This window comes from Saccostrea cucullata, unplaced genomic scaffold (genome assembly GCF_032062105.1).
Source record: "Saccostrea cucullata isolate Sc308-1 unplaced genomic scaffold, CSIRO_AGI_Scuc_v1 ctg12863, whole genome shotgun sequence".
NCBI lineage: Eukaryota > Metazoa > Mollusca > Bivalvia > Ostreida > Ostreidae > Saccostrea > Saccostrea cuccullata.
The window spans coordinates 4,528-18,042 of record NW_026921275.1 but is presented as its reverse complement, the minus strand read 5'-3'; the positions used below and the strand labels follow the sequence as shown (position 1 = coordinate 18,042).

Here is a 13,515-nt window from a genome sequence, read left to right as displayed (position 1 = left end):
TATTCACTGTTTCTTGAATTCACGGATTTGTTAACACCGTGAATATAGCCAATATTAACACCGCAAGTTATTTTCCCCCTATACAGTATTTTTGTGTTTGAAGTCAGTGGGCAAGAACTATTGAAATTGACATGGGAGGCCTTGATTAATTTTAATCTATTAGTCTACATTTTAAAAATCATAATCTTTAATTTTATTTCATAATAAGATGGAAACATAACGAATCACTGTCTTTTTAGTATAGTATTCCAGGGACATCAACGATAGTGGGAAATGTGGGATAATTTGCATAACGTGCCATGTCCTGGTATACTATATACTAACTAGACAGTGATTCCTTAAAAAGTTCATTTTACTGAGAAGTATTTGGATGTTTTATTAGTCTGAGGCAAAAAGAAATACATTAAACAAAATTGCATATCATAAAAATCCAAAGCAACCAGTAGAGAATTATTTAGATATACTGTATGTTTTAGCTAAAATCTATTATAATAATACAGTCATGTACGTGTAGAGCAATCATGCATATATAGCATCATAAATGGAGATTAAGATCATCTTTTTACTAAGGTTGACTTGATTTTTTCCCATCCATTCTAATTTTTTTTTTTGGATAATTGTGTCTGCATGTACTTTAGCCATTTGATATTTTTACATTTTAATTTGTTTTTGCCTTCTTTGTAGAGATGCCAGTAGGACAAAGGTGACATATGTCAATACTAGTCCTTGAATAATTGAGACAGAATGGAAATTAATGGCAAACAAATGACGCTTAAAATAATGCAGAATAAGCCAAGGCTTTGTCCATTTCCTTTGAAAGACATCCTCCCGAAGGAAGAATTACTTATTAAGTAGATTATGGAGACCAAACCAAGAATTCGTGGTGGAGAATAAAAGGTACTTTTTTTAGAATGATACAGTCCCTGAAACGTTCTACTTTCCCATTTTTCCGTTCGCTCACCGTTCGTTCACCGTTCGTTCTGCGTTCGTTCACCGTTCGTTCAGCGTGCGTTCACCGTTCGCTCTTCGTTCACAGTATTGCGTTCACCGTTCACCGTGCGCTCGCGTTCACCGTTCACCGTTCGCTCTTCGTTCCGTTTACTTTGCGTTCACCTTGCGTTCACCGTTCACTTATCGTTCAGTCTTCATTGTCATTCGGAACTCCGAAGTGAAAGGACTTATCTTTTTGATGGTAAGGATTTACATGTTTTTTAATTAAATAACTTAGATATCGTGTTTGAAGAATAATTATTTCATTGCAAAAATTATCTTAGATATTTATATTTCTATTATTATAACTCAGGTTTTACTTATTTCATGAATTTTCCCTGGAAAAATAATAATGAATACATTAAGTACCTACATGTATGTAGAACGATGCTAAAATATTAACTTCAAAAAAGGGCAATGTACAAATGTTTCACGCACGGCATCAATTTGATGCAATTTTAAAGAGGACAAATTATTAATGGATGTATTATAATTAATCCAAGTCTTTTACAGATCAAGAGTGCATAAAAAAATATATTTCTACAGTAACACGTATTTAAACTACAGGTAGGTTTGAGAAATATGAACAGTACTGCAAATATTCAGTTAATTGAATATCTTTAGAGATAATTAAATTGATGGTGTGGTTTTAAATTTTAGAAAAGACCAACTGTTTTAAATAGTCTATTATTAGAGAAGGTAAATTCCTTCCTTCACCGTACCTAAACATATTTTTAAAAATATGTTTTTTGCCATTCTTTTTTAAAAACATCCCCCCCCCCCCCCCCCCCCCCGTGCCTTTTTTCCGAAATAAAATTCTTACTGAGTTTTTACAGTATATTTTAATTTTTATTCAATTTTTATTGTAACACAAGAAAATCACTCTTAAAACCAACGTCAAACAGTCATTAAACAATAGTATTTTAGTATAAAAATTGTGCCGACAGAAGTATTCTAAATTGGCAGGGAATATGTTTCACATTCAATTTAAAACTTAATCCTTCCAAGTATACATTCGAATTTATTTTTTTTTTCTGCAGGAATGCAAAAATCAGATCTAGAAATGATAAGGAAAAATATTAAAATTTATTGGAATACTAAGTGACTCTTTGCCTTCGGCATGTTCGGTGAAACGAAATTTCCACATCTCCACTGTGTCGAATTATTTTGATTGACAGCACAGACACGCTACTACAAATGTAGCACGGACTTCCTGTGAACTGTGTGAACTTGAAGATGGAAAATAAAAGCCAATGATTACTGTCAAATGGATTTGTTAATCTAAAAGAAAAAGATTACTTTTATTGCTTGGAATATTTAGGAAAAATAATAAGAATTTTTATTTGATACAATATATATCTGAGAATCGAGGGTATTATCTCTCTCTCTCTCTCTCTCTCTCTCTCTCTCTCTCTCTCTCGTACATTTCTCTGTTCAATAAAAATTATGACAACACATTACTTATTTAGTTTTGAAAATTTAATCTACGCATGTATTACAAATAATTTGAATGCCTCTTTCCAACATCTTGACCGAGTATAATCACGGCCGGAAAATGTCTACAGATACATGAAGAAGTTAGCTAAAATAATCGTCATAAAAGAATAAAAAGGCACATAAATATAGAATATTTTGCAATAGAATTTAAATAAAACGAGAATTTTTATGCAGTACGATAAAAAAAAAAAATCCGTTATTTTACTCAGAATCGCTGTGGCACGGAAATACATGTACGGTTGTTTCAGCCCCGTACATTGTAATAAATTCATTCTATAAGTAGTAGTTTTATCTTCAGAAGTCCAAATTATTTTATTAGTGAAAAGAATAAGCATAATTATTTACTATATTAGTAGATTAATTTATTTTTTAACTACACGCGGTAACAAATACACGTTTGACGGCGATTAAAATCATGTTATTAAAATATCGATTTCAACATAGGTACACTGTATGTGCAGAAAAAATGTTTTTATTTATTTATTTATTGATTAATTAATTAATTTATTTATTTATTTATTTATCTTTTGTTTATCTCAGTAGTAGTTTCATCTTCTAAAGTCCACATTATTTTATTAGTTAAAAGAAATAGCATGATTATTTACTAAATAAAATTAATTTATTTTTAAACTACACGCGGTAACAAATACACGTTTGACGGCGATTAAAATCATGTTATTAAAATATCGATTTAAACATTCGTATGTGCAGAATTTTATTTTTATTATTTATTTATTTAGTTATTTATTTAGTTATTTATCTATTTATTTCTCTTTTGTTTATCTATTGTTTATTTATATTTATTTATGATATTTGAATAATAGAATAAAAGAATAATTTCAATGTAAGGAAAAGATCGGAGGCATTCCGAATAAATCGTTCATCTTGCGTTCACCGTTCACTTTGCGCTCGCGTTCGCGCTCCGTTCGCGTTCTGCGTTCACCGTTCACACATCGTTCACCAAGTTGCGTTCACCGTTCGCACATCGTTCACTCACCGTTCGCTCTGCGTTCGTTCACCGTTCGTTCACCGTTCGTTCAGCGTTCGTTCACCGTTCAGGTGGGAAAGTAGAACGTTTCAGGGACTGTAAGGTATTCAGTAGTTAGGCTTTGTGTAAATGTTATTATTTTTATGCTCTACCATGGCCATATAGATTAGGCAGGGCATATGGTGTTTTTCATGTCCGTCTTTAGTCCTTCTGGCCTTCACACTGCATTTTTAAAGAAACTATTTGATATTTTTATAAACATTCTTATGTTGATACATATTGAGGAAAGCTCTACAACTTAAAAAAAAAATAACCTTGACCTTTCCAAGCTTTCTTTAACCTTGACATCACTTTTCTCAAAGTTGTGTTTGTTTGATTCGTTTCACAATAACAATCCTAGATATTCATGTAATCTGAAAGTGATACACAAAAACATTTTTGGGTGAGAATTTATCAACTGTGTCATGTAATACATTGATCTTCCCATTGAGTTGACTATTTATTGAAACTCAGTTTTTGATGCCCTGTTCACATGGAGAGTTTAATTCAAATTAAATATAAGTAACTGTGAATTAAATTTTAACTGTATTCACACGGAGTTTTATGCCAATTAGCTTAATTCAAATCAATTTACTGCGCATTAAATTACTTTGCATTAGCTCTGTGTAAATGCTTAGCGAAGCTAATTTGAATTAAATTTTGAGGCATGCGTAATGGCAAAATTAGGTCAATTACCACATGTCAGTGGTCAGCTTTAAGTAGTTGTGCTATTTTTGAGTTATGAAAATTGTGTTAAATTACTAAAATGTGTGTACAGACACAGTAACATCATGTAAAATGCATATGCTTCTGCATATCTTGACATGAGTTGAAAATGAAGTCATAATAGCCTTACTGACGCCTGATTGTAGAAGTACATTATTTTAATTCGCATTAGTTTGCTTAAGTTGTCATGTGAACGCAATTTAATTGCATTAGTTTGATTCGCATTAGTTTACGTTGCACTAATTTACTGCAAATTAAACTCGACGTGTGGACAGCTATTGCATAAGAAACTATTCAAGAAATTTTCTCAAATTTCATATACTTTATCAATACAAATTCTCACATTGAATTACTTATAATCCCTGGCTGGGGCATTCTGTCCTATGGATATTTTTTGATGATTTAATTTTGCGTCATTTGATCATGGTATAACCTGGGGTGCCTTCATCACAAATACTTGCAAGCATCAAAATTTATCAATCTGCTTGACGTTACGTTTAAAATATGAACAATTTGAAGATATTTCTAAGGGAGAAATTTTATTGTTTTCTATATTTAATGATTGAAAATTAGATTATAAGGAATGAATTAATACTTAAGAAAAGTGGCAATTTTGTTGTGTATTAATGAAAAATATTAAAACTTTAATACAGAGAATTCAGAGTAAAATGTAAGAAATTTAAATAAACCTTTAATTTATAAGGATGAATCAAATATCAGTCCAAGTTATACTGATTTATTATACCTCAGTCTACTGATTTTTTCCCATATATAAGTTAAGCAGTAAAATGTGAATAATTCCCTAGAAATCTCTGTGAATGGACTATATCCCTGTGCCTTTAGTCAAATGAACTAATCCCTGCTTCGGAAGCTACGGTTATTCCCCAGTTATCTGTATTCCTCTATTAATAATATTTTATTTTTGTATTGGTCTAATATGTTAATGGACTTATCCCCCTGCATTGGTCCGGATTGGTAATACTCTATTTTTAGTGGTATAATAAACCAGTTAAAACATATATCATTGAGGGAGTTAGCTAGATTCCAGTTCCCCAAGACCAGGACTATTTCCTTCCTTTTTTTCTTTCCAGTTACATTACATATGTGAAAATAATTTACTCTGGAAAGAAAACTCACTACATGTGTTTAAATAAATTACTCTGAAAAGAAAACTCACTACATGTGTTTAAATGATTTACTCTGGTAAGGAAACTCACTACATGTAAATATCTTCTTCTCAAGAACCATTGAGACAGGAAAGATGAAACTTTTTGTGAAATCATCCTCAGATAAAGTAGATTCAAGTTTGTTCAAATTATTACCCCCGGGGGTAGGGTGGGGCCAAAATGTCCGACCAAATATTCTCATAGGAATATATAGGGAAACCTTTTAAAATCTTCTTTTCAAGTACTTCAAAGTGCTGATTAGTAATATTTATGTAGAATTATCCTCAGGTAGTGTAGAATCTAGTTCATCCAAATCATGAGATGTGCTTTTTCCTAGCTGATGTGCTCAGGTGAGCACTGTGGCCCCTGGGCCTCTTGTTGTTTTAAAAAATGAAGCCTTACATTAATTCAGTTATGCATCCTGACAATGGTGTATTTATGATAGACTAGTATATTCATTATGCAATGTATCCAATATTATGAATTTATAAATATCTGTCCCACCTGTCTGTTTACGCGGCAGTGAAACTCCCCATCATCAATAAAAAACGCATCTAGGGAGATAATCTGGAAACGTGCAAATTGAAAATAACTGTGTGTCTCTTTAAACTTTATACTCATGTTTATAAAGAATCAACATTTTGTGGTCCCTGGGCTTGCACATTGCTATTTTGTCAGTATATTACCGGGTATGTTGTATTAGGATGATTTTCAGTTTAACTGGCGTGAACAACTATGTATTAATTTATGAATACTGCTAATATAGGATGATACATACAATATATTTAACATTCATGTGAAGTACTAATTCCTGACTACATCAACAACTCCACATACTCATTGATTGTGCTTAATTTTGAATACTTTAATTTAATATACATGTATAGTCTAATAGTCTAGCATTTTGTTTTTCTCACATTACTCACATGAATTCTTTCCTGCAGAAAAAAATATTCAAGTTTATATTTGTATTACAGTGTTTTCCCTTTATTTTAAAGTAAAGGGTTAGAGATAAGCTGTAACAGGCTAGGGGCTTAGGTTTATGAACAAAATCTCTGAGGATCTAACAACAATTTTTTTATTTCAAAGCGACATTTTTGTACATTGAAGCGGTCAATTTGGCCGGTAGCTGGTTCTTAGGGAAAACACTTTGTAATAGAAATTAAATTTGCAAATTTATAAATAATTAATATAATCAACAAATGGAATTAGTATGAAAGTAAGAACTGCATGGTAATACACAGCTAGCACAATACAGCATCAGAAAGTATGGAAATATACTAAGAAGAAAAAGTATCAGAGTGAAATTTATGGATATGTTATCACCCATGTCACATATATGTAGTGAGTTTCCTTTCCAGAGTAAATTATTTACACACATGTAGTGAGTTTCCTTTCCAGAGTAAATTATTTAAACACATGTAGTGAGTTTCCTTCCAAGAGTAAATTATTTAAACACATGTAGTGAGTTTCCTTTTCAGAGTAAATAATTTACACACATGTAGTGAGTTTTATGGTCATTGTACATTTATCACACACATGTAGTGAGTTTCCTTACCAGAGTAAATTATTTACACACATGTAGTGAGTTTCCATTCCAGACTAGATTATGTAAACACATGTAGTGAGTTTCCCTTCCAGACTAAATTTTTTAAACACATGTAGTGAGTTTTCCTACCAGAGTAAATACTAATTATTTACACACATGTAGTGAGTTTCCATTCCAGAGTAAATTATTTACACACATGTAGTGAGTTTCCATTCCAGAGTAGATTATTTAAACACATATAGGGAGTTTCCTTTCCAGATTAAATTATTTAAACACATGTAGTGAGTTTTCTTTTCAGAGTAAATTAGAAACCTGTTTACCTTCACTTATGATTTCGCCGTATTTTGTACGCATTTTTAGTTGAAAATATGTCTATTATTTTGCTTTTATGAAAATACAGAAATCGGAAATTAGTTCATTTGGAATTTAGCAATTAGTTTTCGTTATGACCTGTCTTTTTTTTCAATTTTTTGAAGCACTAAAAAGGGAAAGATTTCAAGTGTTTAAGTGATGTTGGGTAATGCCAAAAACGCTTGTATTATAAAATGACAAGGAGCTTGTTGTTAAACCAAGTTTTTGTAATCAAAAAAGCAGTTTTTCTCTTTTAATATATGTAAAATCGATGGGAAGTTAAATCTTACTGGCATTAAATGATTAACTTCACTGAGAAATCTAGTAAAAATATGTGAAACCAATTGTGTTACCAATTGAATTGTAAATCTATGAGAAATATAGCTGGTTTCTGAAAACAGTTTGTTTGTATTATTTATCTTTGAAGCATAATTTTGAAATTTGGATTTTTTTTTTCATTTGAGAATTTATTTTCATGATTTCTCTACTTTTCAGGGCCACAACGTAAGGGTTCATAGAGAATTTCACCAACTTCCGAACAATCGAGGCCATGCAAAAGTTTCAAAGCTTCTCCATAGTATGTAGACAGTGGCACCATTCAGAAGTAATGGGGAATGGACTTTGATGAGATTGATCTTCCTGACAAAGGTATTTATTTTCATTTTTTCCCCTGAAAAAGCTATTTCTTTTATATTTTTTTCCAATATTGAAATTTTGGTTTTTCTTTAGCAGCTGTTTTAATATTTGGAGATTGAATTATATGGTATTAGATGTTATCAGAGACAAAAATAATCAGTCTTCCACAGCTTTGTAAAATTATTGGAATTTACATGTATATCCATTTTATGGACAGTAATGTTTTGTCTTCAGAAGTTTATATTGTTACATGTATCTTATCAGGTTGTAGTCCTCTGCCTCATGAAACAGAAAGTAAAAAGGGCAAGATCAAATTCACACCATGAGGTAATTTTTTCACCAGTTGTAGATCATATTCTCTTTTGGCATTTGTTCCAATCAAGTACTGGCAAATTTTTTAAGTTTAATTAGGGCCCCGCAAGGATTTGCGGGTGCCCTATAGTAATCACTCTGTCTGTCCGTCTGTCCGTCTGTCTTTCTTCCGTCCACAAATTTCCTGTTTTTTCTTAATAACTTTTTTTATGGTTGTCCAATTAAGATCAAATTTGGTATGGTAGTTCAATAGGCAGAAAGACATATTTTGATTCTAAGTTTGTTTCTCTATGACCCTTGGCTTGGAGCTGGGGTGGTGGGGTATATTCCTTAATTTTATATAAGAATGCTTTAGCAAAGAGAGATAACTGCTGAAGATGTTTCCATTGTAAACTGAATGCTGCTATGAGTCCCTTGGGATTAATTAGCTTTCCTCCTGAAGAAAATCCAAAGCATTATCTTTATCTGTCACATTGAGATTAATTACCACCTCTGTCTGCAAATGAAGTTTGTTTTGAAGTTCAGTCAATTTGGAATGCTATGAACACTCTGAAATGTGGATTTAGATATAAATGTTTATACTTTATTTTGGTTAAAATACTTACACAATGAGTTATGATTTCATTGAATTCTAAAAACAAGAAATAGATTAAAGAAGACATATCTTTTATTTTTACTTTTTTCCCTTATGTAAATTCAAGAATAATAATAATTTTTAAGGTAGTTGGATTAAGCCATTCTAATATTAATACTGAAAAAGTTCTTATTGTAACTTTAGAAGAAAATGATGAGAGAGGTACAATTAACCCTCAGGATTAATTATCTAGCCTGCTGAAGAAAATTTAGTAGGCCTATCTTTATCTGTCATTTTAAGATTAATGAAAAACTTTGTCTGCAACTGCTGTTTGTTTTGAAGTTAAGGTCAAGCCTTCATGATACATGTATTTGCATTCATTGAAGACTGGCATTTTATATAACACAAACACAAACTTCATTATTGTTTATATATACATTCAATGTTAGGTTGTTCTTTACTGCCAGTTAGTGATGGGGAATCGGGAAAAAATCAGAATCGATTATCGGTAATAATCGGCTGGGTATAATCGATTTATAATCGATTATAATCGAAATTTTGAACTTTAATAAAATTAATATAGAAAAGTCGAAACTTATTCAGATTTCTGTCAGACTTTAAAAAAAAAACCATTTACTTACATAAAATATTCAAAAATGTTAATTGAATTTTCTTTTATAAAAAGTGGAAAATAATATTTTGTTTACTTTAAACAATATAGGACTATATAAGACTATTGAAACAGAATGGGAATTTATTTTTTTCTTTTTATAAAGTCCATGCAATGGGTATTTTACTGATATTAGTCCCACCTTTCATTTAATACATGTGTATTTTTCTTAAAATTAGTTTTAATTAGGTAAAATAATAAAATTGCAAGTCTTAAAAGTAATTATCCAGAAGTTAGACTTGTATTTATGATAATAATTACGTTTAAAGATTGACTAGACTAATTATGTTTTCCTTTGTATAGTAAAACCTTGCAATATTAGCATTTCCTGGTATTAGTCTAGCCCCATATTTAATCATGGCGGTAAAAGTATCAACAAGACACGGAATCCTTCCATGTTTTCAACGTTCATCACTGCTTTTATGCTCTTTGCACTTGGATTTGGTAATAAAATTAAAGTATGACAGTTTTATTTTTTGTTAGCGATGTCGGCGACATTTATTTTATAATCGATTAGTAGCATCGAAGAGCTCCTAACGACCGACAATCGATTGTCGGCGACAATCGTTCCATCACTACTGCCAGTGCCTAATGTAAATATACAAGGATATTATTTACAGGTTTTTGGATATTCAGGAATTATGTTGAAAATTTTAAGAATACATTTGCTGTTGCTTATTTCTTCATATATTTTTTAATCATTCCATAAGCTGCATCCTTATAATTCCACCCCATGGCGGGGCCCTTGCTGACTGGTCAGTTTTCTAGTTTATAAACTTATGATATCTTAAATATTCTTGAATGTTTCACATATTAAAGTTTACTGAAGGTCCCTAGTGCTTGATATTAATTAGTTAATCTTAAATAGGTTGAGGCCATTAGATTTTCTGATGTCAGCATATATTTGAATGTAAATAAGTTATATGTAACTTTACCAACAGCAATCTAATTAAAATAAGATGTTAGATCCACTCGCATACTCCTTACACTAAAATGTAACAACATCCCATTGAGGGTCACATTAACAGGTCCAGCACAATACCCCGATAAAGGTATATAGCTTGATAAAGCTATATAGCTTCATCAAGGTATTTAAAATACCTTGATCAAGGTATTTTATGTAATGAAAATTCAAAAAAATTCTTTAAAAATTAATTACTGAAAGTCGAGTTCTGAGTTTTTGACAGTGTGTCTATTCGTGCATGAAAAACACTCTGGTATCAAAAAGAAAGCATAAAATAACGTCTCCACTTACGACACGTTTTTATACTGATTTGTTTGTGTTTGAGTACTTTACATGCATGGGTGAATTTACTGATAACAACTCAGAACTCGACTTTCAGTAATTAATTTTTAAAGAATTTTTTTGAATTTTCATAACATAAAATACCTTGATCAAGGTATTTTAAATACCTTGATAAAGCTATATAGCTTTATCAAGCTATATACCTTTATCGGGGTATTTTGCTGGACCTGATTAAGGTCAAATTCTATCAACCAATCAAATACTCGCCTGCAAAATCATTGTATATTGTTGAAGCGAATAAGTCCAGAGTCATTCCTTATTTGACCTCTGACATGACCCTCTATGGGATGTTGTGACCCTCTATGGGATGTTGTTAGATGTTAGTGTAGTGAACATGCGAGCAGATCTAACATCTAATTTTAATTAGATTGTACAAACAGAGAATGAGTCACAATGTATCATGGGTTACTACAGCAAAATTCATTTAGTACGAACACGAATATTGCGAATTCACAGATATAGCAAACTTATTTTGGATTCCCAGCTATATAAATTTATCGAGTTCTTAATTTTGATATAACGAATTACGAAGTAATATTTTATAATAGCAAAGTAATTTCATGGGTCCCAGTGACTTTGTTTTAACGGAGTTTTACTGTTTAAGTGTCAATCATTATGAAACAGTTTTGTTGTAAACAAATACCAACTTTAATTGACCCTTGGAAATTCATTTGCAGTCAATTTTTATATTGTTTGATATTGAAAATGATGTATAATATATAAAGGAAAACTGCATACTATTTTTCTGGTGACAAAATATATATTGCGCAGTTAACCAATGAAAACCACATTGACTTGTCGCTATTGAATTGTAAACATGTAGTAGAATGTCATGCTTTGCGACTCATTCAAATGATTGGAGAGTGGGTTTGACGAAATATTATATCTTGAACTCCTAGAGATCCCCAATTTTTTCCAAGTTGAGATTCTAATGTTCCATAGTAATGTTCAGTTTACCATGACCAAATTTCATTATTTAACAACATTTTGATATTGAGTGATCTTCATTATTTAATAGTTACTTGTTCTTAAACATGTATTTCTAAAGACTGGCATCTCATACATGTATTTCTTATTCATTTTATTCAGGAGTATCTTTAGGACACCAGTGGTTGATTGAGGAAAAAGAGTACCAGAAGAAACACTTCAAGAGTATTATATTTTCTGGAAGAACTCCTAGACAGATACACTTACTGCAATACAGAAAGCATCATTGAAGGGGTTTCCTTGGAATCAAATCAAATACATTATATGCTGTAAAATAAGACTGCTACTTAAAGGAAAACATTTCAAAAATACAATGTACTGATATTATTCAGTGGGTTTGAAACAGTCACAACCTGAGAAACTAAGTAATAGTTAGATCATATTAAGTAAAATTTTAGTGGTTAAGAAGGGGCGGAGGGAGCGAAGTGACCGAGCCCCTTCTTAACCACTAAAATTTTACTTAATATGATCTAACTTACTTAGAACCTAATCGCGCTTTTTCATTGGCTAATTAGTCATCTCGCGGAGTAACTGCATAGACATAAAATCTTAACAATTAAACTTGGGCAATATTGGTAGTCAAACAAAAAGACTTTTTATTGCATTTTTAACTAAGATGGTTTTTAACTAGATAGTATTAAATTTTTTGTCAGTCTGTCAACTTTATTCATAGTGTATATTTTTTAACTTCTTAACTTATGGACAATGTACTATGTGGTTTAATGAACTTAGAAAATACAGCTATATATAGGACACAAAATGAAATACGTAGTGATAAAATACTTCTATACATGACACAAATACTGAGTGATGTCCTTGTAAAAGTTTTAAAGGGAAAAAAAGAAACTTTCTTTTGTGTGAATTAATTTCTATATTTTGTATACAACAGGATATACAACAATGTAACAACATGAATTATCTAAGTAACACTTGGCTGTTATCTTATTTCATGTAAGCGTAATTTTTTTCTAACATAGTTGATGCAATTAAATTGTTTCTTGCAAACAAACCTAGTTGTTTGGTCTTTTAAAGTGTAAATAAATTGAGGAAAGGGATGTGAGAATTGATTGATTGATTGTATACTGTTTAAAGTCCCTCTCCAGAATATTTCACTGATATGTAGACGTCACCATTGCCGTTGAAGGGCTTCAAATTTAGGCCTATGCTCAGCACTTACGGCCATTGAGCAGGGAGGGACCTTTATCGTGCCACACCTGCTGTGACACGGGGCCTCGGTTTATACGGTCTCATCCGAAGGACCGCCCCATTTAGTCGCCTTTTACGACAAGCAATGGGTACTGAGGACCTATTCTAACCCGGATCCTCATGGGGCTGTTATAATTGAAGGGTTCTGTATGACCTATACTCATGAAAATTTGATTTTTTGCATTTAGAGATCAACATTTTGAGTGATGGGAATTTAAATGCTGAATGGAATTTAAAAGGAAAAAAATGATAGAAAAGTTAGGCCTAAGAAAAACGATGAGATGGACGTTCCCCATGAAAGTAATCTCGTGATCAGTTAGTTTGCAAGAATAATAGGGATTACATAGGCGTCGGAAGCAAATTGAAAGTGGGGTGGCTAAGTGAAAGGGGGGGGGGGGAGCTAAACCAACAAATGAAGGAAAATCCCAATTTTCAATGCCTATATAACGGCTATCTTTGCAAAAAATAGTGGTGGGAGGTGAGGGGCTAAGCCCCTCAACCCCCGGTTCCGACGCCTA

At 31.7% G+C, this 13,515-nt stretch overlaps 1 long non-coding RNA gene across 1 annotated transcript; it reads left to right on the top strand.

Moving 5' to 3' along the window:
* The first annotated feature begins 568 nt into the window (after nt 1-568).
* On the top strand, nt 569-12,154 carry LOC134259607 (uncharacterized). The gene is made up of 4 exons (XR_009990387.1): nt 569-897; nt 7,802-7,954; nt 8,207-8,269; nt 11,894-12,154. It is a non-coding gene; the product is annotated as an uncharacterized LOC134259607 (long non-coding RNA).
* Nucleotides 12,155-13,515: the final 1,361 nt, after the last annotated feature.